The following is a 14226-nucleotide window of genomic DNA, read 5'->3' on the forward strand; positions in this document are numbered from 1 at the left end:
TAATCTAGTATGTGCAAGGCTCTTGGTTCAGGCCCAAGTACTTGGTGTGTGTTGGACATAATGAAAGGAAGAGTTAGAAAGGAGTTGAGGTAAACCCAGAAAATCCATTATAGACAATAGGCTAGAACATTTCACAGAGATGAACAAATAGACTTGGCACAGTGCTGAGGAAGTGGTACTGTGTGAATCACAACCATACAGAAGGAAGATATTTTGGGTGTAAGGTGAAAACATAGTAATAAAATTACTAGTTAAAATTACAAGGTACTTACTATGTATTCTAAGTGCTGTATGCATATTAACTCATATAGCTCTTAGGATGTTGTGAGATGTTAACATTGTTCGTCACTTTAAACTGAGGGAGTGGGGGCCCTGACACATTAGGTAGCTTCACAGGAGTATGTTAATCAGGATGGACCTGGGCTCTGAGCTTGATTGGTGTAACTTGTGTTCTTCATTGTGTGTTATAGTGCTGCATATGTCTGGGGATGAGGGGAAGAAGGAGTTGTGAACAAAGAATTGAGCGTTAAGAAATGTAGAGGTAAGATAGTCTTTGTGTGACACTGACAATCGGAGAAGATGTAAGGATAGCAAAAGATCAGATGAGCATAGTCTGTGGATGAAGGTGGACTATTGAGTAATTCACATACCATCAGAGAGAATACAACCAGTGCTCACAGCATGTTTGGAAGTGGGTGAAACCAGAACTTTCTGATAAGGGAGGTAACATAGGACATGTTCTACTCAAGGAAAGTGATCCAATGAGGTAGGAAAATACAGACAAAATGTGCAAAAGTGTAAGGGAGCTTTAACTAGGACATAGGCATAGGGAGGTGTCAAGAGCGATGACAGGGGAGGAGTCCAAGCATAGAAGGGTGGTTTCTTAGTTATCTGTCAAAATCTAACAGGGTACCTTGTTGTGATGGAAGTATTCTGGAAGCTAAGGACCTTAGGATAAAAGAGAGATGTCCCCAGGTACCAAGACTGATTAGGCTCTGGTCATCTTTCTGCTGCAAACAAGGAATACTGTATGAAGATATGGGAAAGAAAAACTCCTTAACAGCTCCAAAACAACTCATGAAAATAATTATATGGGTTGGATCACATCTGACTTTGGAGCGCCTTCTTATCACCACATTAGAGAAACAGGCAGACCAAAGCCTTGGCGTGTGTGGGAATCCAGTACAGCAGCAATACCACATCTGTCCTAAGGAATCTGCCAAACCTACTGTTGAGAAGTGGTGCTTAAGGCAATGAATTCAGATTTAGAATGCTCTCCAGGATGCCCACTGTGAGGATTCCACTGTGAACACTGTCCTGTATAGTCTCAGATTCCAAGGGTTACACCATTATAGTAATCACAAATAATGATGTCTCATACCCTCCACCCAAAGACTTCAAAGTCTTGATTTGTTGTGAGCAAAACAAGGGGTAAGATTCCTGAGAAAGTCATACTGTAAGCTAGCCCCTATATAGATTAGCTATATAATTCATCTCACATAGAACTTCTTAAAATGGAATTTACATTAAAGAGATACCCTCAAGGATCAGCCAGAGACAATTATGACCCTGAGGAAGGGGAATAGAATACTCTCTTCTCTTTAGGCTCCAGATAATGCAATCACATAATTTGAATTTAGCAGTTTAAAGTAACTAAACCTGAAGAGAAAAGAGCCCCAAACAAGCAGAAATAAGGAAAAATAAACCTGAAAAGATTTCACATGTTGACACTTTCAGATGTAGAGTATACAGTGATTACACACACACACAAAAAAAAAACAAAAAACAAACAAACAAAAAAAACAAACAAGAAGAGAACATGCTGAAATAATTTCAGGCAAAGAGAAGCTTTGGAAAAACCCACCATAGTATATTTAAGATGATAAAGTACACTTGTAGAACTGGAAAAAGATATAGCATATGAATGGATGGATGGATTTTATAAGACATTAAATTCAGCTGAAGAAAGTGTTAGTGAATGGGAAATAGGGCAAGAAGGAAAGTGTCAGAACATTGCATAGAAAAGAAAAAGGATGAGACAGAAGCATATGCAACATGGAGTACATCTATCAAGAACTTCTTACATGTCTGATCAAAGTTGCAGAGTTCTGGAACTAACATATTTGAGCAAAAGGTGTCCCAAATAGCCCTGCCCTGATACATATGAGGAGGCTGATAATGATAAAATTTGTTAGATTGTATAATATCTGAAAATATAATATTTCTTAGAGTCCTTTGGAAGCAACATGAAAGAGCATCCTGGAAGTGTAAGGTACAATTTATGAAGAGAAAAATTCCTGTGCTGTGTGTCTATCGCTATCTAAAAGCCACTAAGCTTTTATTGATAACAGTAATTTTTTGTGTCTGTTGCTGTTTAAAAGTCATTAAGCTTACACTGATAACAGTAATTTATTTTGCTCCCAAATCTGAGTCTAGCTGGGTTCGTTGGGCAAGGATCACCTTTCTAGCACATTGTGTCTGCTCACTTAGGGAGTTTGAAAAGCCGTCTTTATTTATTTATTTGTTCCATGGTAGGAATTGAACCCAAGGCACTAAGCATGCTAAGTGCTCTAACTCTGTGCTCCATCTCTAGTCCATGGAGAACCACTGATACCAAGGATGCTGTGAAGATGGATCCTAGTTGGATACCTGGCAAGTTGTACTTAAACTGGGAGTTGGGCTTTGGTGTGGGGATCGTTTATTTTCTGTGAATGGCATGTTTCTCCTGGTGAAGTATGGGCTGGATTCTGAAGATCAGCATCTCTCTCCACTACCAGTGGAAAGTTCAGCACTTCTGTTTTATTACCATTTTGCACTCTGGAAATCTGGGATGTCAGCAGCACCAGGCTTCTGGTGAGGGTACTCTTCCTGGCTTGTGGAAGCTAAATCTTCACTTGCGTGCTCTTTGTGTGTGCCAGTGAGTGACTCTCATATTTTTGTCCTTGGTAAGTAACCATCCTTAAGGAAAAGACATCAGGAAAATCAGGACTGTCTTCCCAGTTTCTAGTCATAGTTTCTGGTTGGAATAGCTCCTTAGGTCCCCACAGCTACTCCCCTTGAGATTTTAGTCTTTCACTGTCACTTGTTTTTAGGTCCCTCAGCTTGTGCCTACTGACAGTCACAATGTTAAAGCCACAAGTTTTAGAACCCCGCATTTCCTACTGTTAGTGTCTCTTCTGGCTGTTGAATGCCACATGCCACACCAACCTTAAGACCTAATTAAAACAATAACATACACTCATTTATTTTTCTTGTAAATCTTCAGTGCTGGGATGGCTCTGCAGGACTTTCTTGCTTGTTGTTACAAGTAATTATGCCAGGGCATCTCGACTAAACAACGTAACAGAATCTGTGTACAAGGTCCATTCTTAGGCCAGGTGAAGCCTCTGCCAGGCAAGAGCATGGCAAACATAGGCCCAAGTAGGGCAGACATGGCAGTCTACAGGTCTGCCTTTTACCCCTCCCCCAGCCTTGCTAAAAACTGTTAGATTATATTCCCAAAGCTAGCCTCCAGAGTTCAGTCCCTTATTTTATCACTGACTTATTCCTGAGATAAAACACCAAGTCCAACTATCAAAATTCATTATCTGGCTAATATGTCCGGTCAGGATTTGCCTGCTCACCCTAGACAGACTCCTCGCTTTTTCCTCTTGAAAACCCATGGCGGCAAAAAACAAAACAGCAAACAAAGGATCCTGCCAATGCTTGCTTGCTTGCTTGCTACTGCAGCTGCCTAGCAGCCCCCACCCTCACCCATGCCTGCTTGCCCCTCCAGAGTAATAAATCTCCTTCGTGCTGAGAATTTGGTGTCTGGGTGTGTCTTCTACTGACTTCAAGGGGGACCCTCTCCTTTACATCAGTTTTGCTGGCTCAAATTTATAATCCTAATATTTAGGAGGCTAGAGCAGGAGGATTACTGTGAATCTGTGGCCATCTTTGGCAACATTGGGAGCTTCCAGTTAGTCTGGACAATTTCTTTTTCTTTCTTTTTTTTCTTCTCAGAATTTTTTTTTAATTTGAATTAGAAACAAGATTGTTTTACATGACAATCCCAGTTCCCTTTTCCCTCCCATCCTCCCATACCACCCCCTCACCAACTAAAATCCTACCTATCACATGCCCTTTCTGCTCCCCCCTGGATGGTGAGGCCTTCCATAGGGCGTCATCAGAGTCTATCATATCCTTTGGGATAGGGCCTAGGCCCACCCCTGTGTGTGTTGGCTTAGGGAGTATTCCTCTATATGGAATGAGCTCCCAAAGTCCACACTTATGCTAGGGATAAGTACTGAACTACTACAGAAGGTCCCGTAGATTTCCGAGGTTTCCTCACTGAAACCCATGTTCCTGGGGTCTAGTTCAGTACCATGCTGGTATCCCAGCTATCAGTCTAGGGAGCAAGAGTTCCCCAATGTTCAGGTCAGCTGTTTCTGTGAGTTTCATCAGCCTGGTCTGGACCCCTTTGCTCTTCACTCATCCTTCTCTGCATCTGGATTCCAGTTCAGTTCAGTGACTAGTTGTGGGTGTCTGCTTCTAATTCCACCAGCTTGCTGGATGAGGGCTATCGGGTAGCATATAAGTTAGTCATCAATCTCATTATCAGGGGAGGGCATTTAAGGTAGCCTCTCCTCTGTTGCTTAGATTGTTAGTTGGTGTCATCTTTGTAGATCTCCAGACCTTTCCCTAGTGCCTGATTTCTCTGTAAACCTAAAATGTTTCCCTCTATTATGGTGTCTCCATTCTTGTTGTCTTCTATTCTTCGCCTGACTCAACCTTTCTGCTCCCTCATGTCCTCCACATCCCTTCTCTTCTCCCCTTCTCATTCTCCTAGCTCCCTCACCCCTCTTCCTGTGCTCCCAATTTGCTCAGGAGATCTTGACCCTTTCCCCTTCTCCAGGGGACCATGTATGTCTTTCTTAGGGTCCTCCTTGTTTATTAGCTTCTCTGGCAGTGTGGATTGTAGGCTGGTAATCATTTACTCTATGTCTAAAATCCACATCTGACTGAGTACATACCATGTTTGTCTTTTTGTGACTGGGTTACCTCGCTCAGAATGATTTCTTCTAGTTCCATCCATTTTCCTGCAATTGATTTTATTTTATAGGGAATAGATAGGTATGGACTTTGGTCTTTGAAACTTACTCATCACCATTTCTATCCTCTGATGATGTCTATTAGGAGAGTGATCCATACATAAAGTAATATTAATTGACAAGAAAATATCAATTTAGTTCTTGCTGAACAAATACTCAATAGACTTGTTTGAAGACTTATTGGTTGGGAACTTGACTTTCTTCAGAAGTCTTGAACTACAATTATCTTCTTGTTGTTTTGAGGCCTGAATGGATTGGTACTCTCTATGTAGACCAGGCTGGCCTTGAACTCATAGGAGGATTGTTTTCCTCTGTTTCTAAAGTGCTGTAATTAAAGGTGTGTGCTATTGGGTCCTACTAAACAAGAATTCTTTTTTGGGGTTTTTTCCTTTTCAGATTTTTTTTTATTTAAATTAGAAACAAGATTGTTTTACATGACAATCCCAGTTCCCTTCTCCCTCCCATCTTCCCCTACCACCCCCCCAACTAAAACCCTACCTATCACATATCCTTTCTTCTATTCTTCCCCTGACTCAACCTTTCTGCTCCCTCATGACCTCTGCATCCTTCCTCTTCTTCCCTTCTCATTCTCATAGCTCCCTCCTCCTCTTCCCGTGCTCCCAATTTGCTCAGGAGATCATGACCCTCTCCCCTTCTCCAGGGGACCATGTATGTCTCTTTTAGGGTCCTCCTTGTTTACTAGCTTCTCTGACAATGTGGATTGTAGACTGGTAATCACTTACTCATGTCTAAAATCCACATCTGAGTGAGTACATATCATGTTTGTATTTTTGTGATTGGGTTACCTTGCTCAGAATGGTTTCTTCTAGTTCCATCCATTTTCCTGCAAATTTCAACATTCCATTGTTTTTTTCTGCTGAGTAGTACTCCATTGTGTAAATGTACCACATTTTCTCTATCCATTCTTCAGTTGAAGCATCTAGGCTGCTTCCAGTTTCTGGATATTACAAATAGTGCTGCTGTGAACATCATTGAACAGATGTCCTTGTTGTATGAGTGTGCTTCTTTTGGGTATATGCCTAAGAGTGGAATTGCTGGATCTTGTGGTAGACTCATTCCCATTTTTTTGAGGAGTTGCCATACTGATTTCCAAAGTGGCTGTATGAGTTGGCACTCCCACCAGCAGTGGAGGAGTGTTCCCCTTTCTCCACACCCTCTCCAGCATACACCGTCATTGGTGTTTTTGATTTTGGCCATTGTGACAGGAGTAAGATGGTATCTCAGATTTGTTCAGTCTGGGCAATTTCAAATAAGTAAAAAACCAAACATCCTATCTTCCATACGTACTATGGTTTACTTGGATTGTTCATGGTATATATTGGGTATGTTAATGTGATTCCAAGAATACACCCTAAGAAAATTCAGTTGAAGCTGTACTCCCTTTTATGGCTTAGCTCTGACCTGTGAGACATCACTTCTGTAGTCAATACCCTGCCCCAATTTAAGTGGAGGGAATTTTCTTTCTCTGACCCTTGACAAAAGAGTGCTAGCTTCATAACAGCATAAGAAGCTGTTCATCCAGCTGCTTTTGGAAAAAAAAAAAAAAAACAACAAATTCCTACAACTATCTGAATTGCCGTTGTTTTGTTTTTGTTTTTTCTAAGTGGAGCTAGATTTAATTTGCATGGATATATGATTCACCCTATTGTCTCTGACACTTGGGTTTAGTATAGAAATCAGCTTGACCAGTTGAACCAGCTGAATTCATAAGATTCATGCTCTGCACTTTGTGCTGTGTTTATGAAATCTGCCAGTGAAGAGTCTAGAATTAAGATGGAAATTAGGTGGTTTTTATAATCATAGGAATGAAAATGAATACAGATTCCTGGCAGGGACTCCCAAAGTATAGCTCTCTATAAACACCATAGCTAAAGAGACAGCCAGCATCAGCATAGCTGTGTCTTAATTGGCTAGATTAAGAAACTCTTTGCACCCCCCCCCAACACTCTAAGGCTGCTGCTTTCTATTCATTCAGCTAACCTGTATCTCTAGGTTTCATGGATCCTATTATTTCCAAGTCTTTCACTGCTATGAGTTCTTTATGGCTGATGTTTATCTTTTCGCTGTTGCTTTGTGAACAGCTTAGTGAGCTGGTGAACTTGGGGAGTGGCCGACCTCTCTTGGAGTCATTGATGTGCTCCCTCAATGACAGCCAAGATAGGACTTGTGGGTATGGCGACAACTCCAAATGCAGATGAATACCAAACTAAATGGAGAGGACTCCACTTGACCATTCAATAAACATGCCAGAGACTTCTGGTGTTGCAGTTCTGGGCATTTTGTTAGTGTTACTAAAGAACAGAGTTAAGGTGCAAGTCCTAAAAATTAGAAAATGTGAAGGTTAATAAGCACAAGAAGCGAGGCCACATCCTCCTGGATTGTAGGAGAAGAGGGGAGTGAGTCATGATTTCTTCCCAACAGATGCTGCCTGATCTCAGCCTCACTTAAGGAAGGGTTAGATGGATGTATGGGAGGAGGTTATGGCACTGTAGCCAAGGGACAGTGTGTGTAGAGATCCATGGGCATGGAAGAACAAAATTCATTCAGAGACTAACTTCTTAGAGTGTAGGATGCTTCTAAGGTAGCATGAATAATAAGAAAGAAAGGAGACCACGACAACATTAGGTATTTGTTTTAGAATGACCATTATGAAACAAAATTGGTTTGGGTTGTTCAGGGTGAGGTTGGAAGTAGGAAAAATATTTAGCTAATCAATGTGTATTCTGGTCACAGCCTTTAATGTCAACTCAACACAACTTAGAGCCATCTGAGAGGAGGCTCTTCCAATGAAGAATTACCTAGTTTAGATTGGCCTGCAAACGTGTGTATGGGGGATTCTCTTCATTATTAATTAATGAAGGTGGGCCCAGCCCTAAGCATCATTATGCCCAGGTACTAAACCTAAGACCACCTAGTCTGTATAATAAAGCTAGCTAAGCAAGAGCCAGAGAGTGAGCCAACTAGAATCACTCCTCCATGGTTTCTGCTTCACTCCTTCCCTGACTTCCTGCCCTGACTTCTCTCGGTGTTGGATTATGACCCGTAAGTGTTTGGCAAAATAATCTCTTTATTCGCCAGGTTGCTTTTGGTCATGGTGTTTATCTCAGCAATGGAAGGGCAACTTAAACAGTATACAAATCTTAGCAATAAACGGCTATGGCCAAGCAAAGGTGATGCTAGTGAAGAGGGAGCAGGGGGAAGGATACTAAGAGGTGTGTAGGAGTAAAGCTCAGTCCTTCTCCCTTCAGAGACTGACATTTTGGAAATAAGTAGCTAGGGCATTAGTGAACTATATCTCCAGGAGTGCATGCTGTGGCTTAGGCTGATTCTGTTGAATTGCAAGGTGTAGGTTTATACAAAATGGGGGTTAGTGTTCTGCACAGTAACTGCACTCGAGGCTTTCTTTGTGGGATGGAGGAAGGGGAAGAGGCGAGACAGTCATGGAAAAGAATGGTTAGATCTTTAAAAGAATAGCTAGAGATTGAATTTTTCATCCTTCACCCCAAATGGGCTTTAAAAGTTTGCATCCAAGCCTGGAGTACCTCAGGTGTGATTTTATTTGCAGAATTTAGAGATAACATCTTCATAGAAGTAAATAAAGGAATTAAGTAGGCCTTACCAGGCATGTCCCACCTATGACCACATGCAGTAGAAGACAGCTATGACCATGAGTGTAAACATGAACAAAATTGCAAACTTACACAAAACATTAGGAGCTGTGTTGTTTGGTTTTGGCAGGAGAGTAGCTTGATTGTGTGGTCCCTAGCATCAATTTTGTAGATGACAATGTGCTATTGCAATGTCAAAAGACAGGACATGCCTGTTGGAAACCCAATATTACTGGCATTTTCACAGAAACCCAATATGACTGGCGTTTTCACAGAAAGGGGAAAGGCAATGTCAGGTGACCAAGAAGGAGAGAGCCCTCTACAAGCCAAGCAAAGAGGTCTGAGCAGAGCTTTCTCATGGATCTCACAGGATCTGTCCTGCCAATGCCACATTCTGAGACCTCTAGCCAATGGAAATAAAAGATAAAAGAGGAAATTTTTATTGTGTAAGCCATGCATTTTTTGCTATATTATAATGGGCCTATGAATCTAATACAGAGATATGTAGCTGAGCACACATGTTTAATGCATTAGCATGTATGGATCTTTCTACACAGGCCAAATTCTTCCTGGCTTGCTTATCTGAGAGGCTAAGACAATTTTTCCTGGTAACTGGCAATGCCATTCATAGATAAAATATATCTCTTCTGAAAATAACAGTTAAATATGCATATTAGTCCCCTTTCTGTATTTATTAACCAGATGAGCAAAACGTTTTACTATAGCTACTAGCTTAATTTTAATGCAAAAGTGAATTAGAAGTTTATCTATATTCAACCAGATTCTGTGATTCCACCAATAGAATGAGTTTTTCTCTAAGAAACACTTTACTAGTGCTGAATGACTATGGATTTCATATGGAGTAAGAATAATAATACTGGGTTCCTAAAGTAAGGATTGCTAAGATTCCCATTTGTGCTACCACTATTAAATTATCTGTTTCCCTTCAAGCAGAAGATAGTGGTGACTCAGTCATATAAATGAACAACAACAGCAAAAAGGAATTAATGAATGAGGTAGCCTTAAAAGAAAATGGCTGTGATGGCTCTAAAAAGCCCTTATGAGATAGTCAGATGCCATCAAAGAAGATGTTTTATTGTCTGCCTTTCATTTAATTTTATCCTTCACAGGGGGATTTTTCCATCTTGTGGTAACTAAGCAACCTGTTATTTTGAATCACTTAGTGCAGGCTTTGCACAGTATGGGTGCTCAATAAATCCATTTTGATTAATGAGCAATTTATAACAACACTAGCAAAGACTGTTTCCAATCCTGTTGAGAGAGAATGGATGATCTCTGATAAAAAAGGGCATGTTCAATAGCGACACACCAAGATAGTGGGGGTCTTGGTTACTTCTGTTCAATTTGCTAATGTGCTTACTGGACCATGGTTTGCCTGAAATGGAAGTGTCACTGGTAAATAATCCTCTATACCCATTACACTTTTTCTGCCACCTGTCATAAGCAGGATTGAAGGTTTCTGTAATAAATTTGTAACCATGTATATATTAATACTTAACATATACAAATATATAAAAATTCAAATATATAATACATATAGCATATTCAAATGTTTATAAACTTATAATACATAAACATATTCATGTATGTGGTATATACATAAATATATATTAATTTTAATATTCATAATTATACATATTATGCATATAAAATCTAATAGTATTGTAGAATATGATGCATATGATATAATATATGAATATATTTACTTTATAAAATATATTTGTATATTATATGGTTACAAATGGATTTATATATAAACATATTTATATGGTTACAAATATATATCATATATGTGTATATATGTTTGATATAGTGAAGATTCTTTCTAATGCCATAGTTTTGAAATTTAAAGAATTACAGCTGGATCAGGACAGACATTTATCTCTGCTAAGTGAGTGAGCAATGCCAACATGATTTCTGCAGGTATGTTTAATTCATTTCAAAGAACAAACTATTTTTAAGGCCCTTGGAAGCATTCTTTTACATGCAAATATTGGTTTTTCTGATAAGAACCATTTTTATCAGACAGCAATTATTTATCTGGCATTTGCTCTGTGCTCAGTGATTTTTGTAGCTGTTTATTAAGTCAGATATCAACATGGTAAATTGGTAACACAGTGCTAAGCAGAGGAGAACAGAGAGGAAACCAGGATTCCCACATGCATGGTGAAACCCTGGTCTGTGAGCCACCTCCAATATCCCTATGGGTATTTTGACAAGACAGATGTTTGACTTTGCTTGCATTTATGGAAGCTTGCTATATTTTGAAAATAACATCCAAAACAGAAAGGAAATCATCCCAAATTAGTTCCACCTGTACATTATATGCATTATCGTATATAATAAATTAAGACTTCTAAAAGTGCAGTGAACTCTTGCTAAGATGAAGGTGTAGGTTTCTATGATGTGCATACCTTCTGGGATCAGAGTTCCCTATAATGTCAAACTGTGTATAGTAATGACAGAGTATTATTTAATTCACTAGATCGTGCCCATGACATCCAGGTAGCCCCCACTGTGTCTCTGGTGTCTTCAGGTTCCAGGTGCTTTCCTCCCTTGTCTCAGTAGCCGATTTCATATTTTAATTAAAAAAGAACATAGATGCCCTAGAGCTGTAATCCCAGCACTTTTGAGATGGAAGCAGGAGGATCAAGTATCTCTAACAACCAAAAACACAAAAGAGAAAATATATAGACAGAGACATAGAGAGAAATGCACACATGGAGATACACACAGAAAGAACTTCCCCTGACTCCTTCCTCTTAAGTGTGTCTCTTGTTAATATAGGTGGGTGTCTTCACTCCCTGTTAGCTGTAGCCTCTGTTCCAGTCTCTGACTTCTCAGTGATTCTATCCTTTCATTCATGCTTCTTCCCTCCTGTGTGCTGGTATATAAAGTGGCATTTATAGTATACCCACTTAAACATACACATACATGCGTAATGTTCTGGGGACCAAACCCAGGTTCTTCCTTCCACAAGTTAGTCACACCACCCACCACTGAGATACCCCACCCCTACCTTTTGTGTTTTTAATTGTCTTTTTCTCCTGAACATATGAATCAATGTCAAAATCTGCTTTCTTTTCATTTGGAAAAAATTAATTGACAATGAAAACAACTAATTGACAAATAGGAATTCCTTGAATCCACTGGACATCCAGCTACTCTTCTCTCTCTATTTGTATTAGTTAGGGTTCTCTAGAGTCACAGAATTTATGGAATTAATTTCTTCCTCCCCCCTCTCTCTCACATACACACATATAGGAATGAATTACAGGCTTCAGTCCAGCAATGGCTAGTAAGGAATGGGAAGTACAAGGCTGGGTGTCTCAGCTGGTCTGCTGGGCTCTCAAAGAAGGAATGGATGGGCTGAAGGAGATGATGGCAAGCAGGAGAAACACACCTTTCCTTCTTCCATCGTCCTGATGTGGGCTTCCAACAGGAGGTGTCTCCCAGATTATAGGTGTTAAACACTTGTGTTATCCAGCCTCTAAGTATGGATTATAGGTATGTGTCCTCCAGCCTCAAGATGCAGATCAAAGGCATGTATGCCCTCCATATATGGTTCATTCCAGATATAGTCAAGTTGAAAGCCAGGAATAGCCATCACACTGCCTCTACCATATACTCTTGTGTGCATTTATTTCTCCTCTTTCACTTCTCAGCTCAGCATAGTCAGGTTTCCACTTCTTGATCCTTGGCTGAAATGTATTTTCTAAGGTCACAAGGGTCTGGATGCCACAAAACCTGAAAGGACATTTCTTGTTTTCCATTTTTTAAATTTGAATTAGAAACAAGATTGTTTTACATGTCAAGCCCAGTTCCCACTCCCTCCCCTTCTCCCCTACCACCCCCCCAACTAAAACCCTACCTATCACATACCCTTTCTGCTCCCCAGGGAGGGTGAGGCCTTCCATGGGGGGGTCATCAGAGTCTGTCATATCCTTTGGGATAGGGCCTAGGCCCACCCCCATGTGTCTTGGCTCAGGGAGTATTCCTCTATGTGGAATGGGCTCCCAAAGTCCACACCTATGCTAGGGATAAGTACTGAACTACTACAAGAGGTCCCATAGATTTCCGAGGTCTCCTCACTGACACCCACATTCCTGGGGTCTAGATCAGTCCCATGCTGGTTTCCCAGCTATCAGTCTGGGGACCAAGAAGTCCCCATTGTTCAGTTCAGCTATTTCTGTGGGTTTCACCAGCCTGGTCTGGACCCCTTTGCTCATCACTCATCCTTTTCTGCAACTGGATTTCAGTTCATTTCAGTGATTAGCTGTAGGTGTCTGCTTCTGCTTCCACCAGCTGCTGGATGAAGACTATAGGATGGCATATAAGTTAGTCATCAATCTCATTATCAGGGGAGGGCATTTAAGGTAGCCTCTCCTCTGTTGCTTAGATTGTTAGTTGGTGTCATCTTTGTAGATCTCCAGACCTTTCCCTAGTGCCTGATTTCTCTGTAAACCTTAAATGTCTCCCTCTATTATGGTATCTCTTTTCTTGTTTTCTTCTATTCTTCTCCTGACTCAACCTTTCTGCTCCCTCATGTCCTCCTCACCCCTCCTCTTCTCACCTTCTCATTCTCCTAGCTCCCTCCCCCCTCTTCCCGTGCTCCCAATTTGCTCAGGAGATCTTGACCCTTTCCCCTTCTCCAGGGGACCATGTATGTCTCACTTTGGGTCCTCCTTGTTTATTAGCTTCTCTGACAATGTGGATTGTAGGCTGGTAATCACTTACTCATGTCTAAAATCCACGTATTAGTGAGTACACACCATGTTTGTCTTTTTGTGACTGGGTTACCTCGCTCAGAATGGTTTCTTCTAGTTCCATCCATTTGCCTGCAAATTTCAAGATTCCATTTTTTTTTTCTGCTGAGTAGTACTCCATTGTGTAAATGCACCACATTTTCTCTATCCATTCTTCAGTTGAGGGGCATCTAGGATGCTTCCAGTTTCTGGCTATTACAAATAATGCTGCTATGAACATCATTGAACAGATGTCCTTGTATGAATGGGCTTCTTTTGGGTATATGCCTAAGAGTGGAATTGCTGGATCTTGTGGTAGACTCATTCCCATCTTCCTGAGGAGTCGCCATACTGATTTCCAAAGTGGCTTTACAAGTTGGCAATTCCACAAGCAGTGGAGGAGTGTTCCCCTTTCTCCACATCCTCTCAAGCATAAATTATCATTGATTTTTTTTTTTGATTTTAGCCATTCTGACAGGAGTAAGATTGTATCTCTGAGTTGTTTTGATTTGCATTTCCCTAATGGCTAAGGATGAAAGGACATTTCTTAATCCCAGTCTTCTTAACCTCTCAGCCATACAAGCTGGGGACACTCCCTTTTGGCAGCTCTTCTCTATTCTGTCCAGGGCAAGTTTTCATCCACTGTGTTCTTCTCTGTCTTGACTGCTAACCCTTTTGAACAGCTTTAGAATTTTGGAGTTCCTTGAGCTGCAGTTAAAGTCCCTTATGTTCTCACTCCTG

At 40.6% G+C, this 14226-nt stretch overlaps 1 protein-coding gene across 3 annotated transcripts in view; it reads left to right on the forward strand.

The window, feature by feature from the left end:
• Anks1b (ankyrin repeat and sterile alpha motif domain containing 1B) overlaps positions 1-14226 on the forward strand; it is a 1028376-nt gene that overhangs the window by 363410 nt on the left and 650740 nt on the right. The window lies entirely within an intron of this gene.

This window comes from Cricetulus griseus, assembly GCF_003668045.3.
Source record: "Cricetulus griseus strain 17A/GY chromosome 1 unlocalized genomic scaffold, alternate assembly CriGri-PICRH-1.0 chr1_0, whole genome shotgun sequence".
NCBI lineage: Eukaryota > Metazoa > Chordata > Mammalia > Rodentia > Cricetidae > Cricetulus > Cricetulus griseus.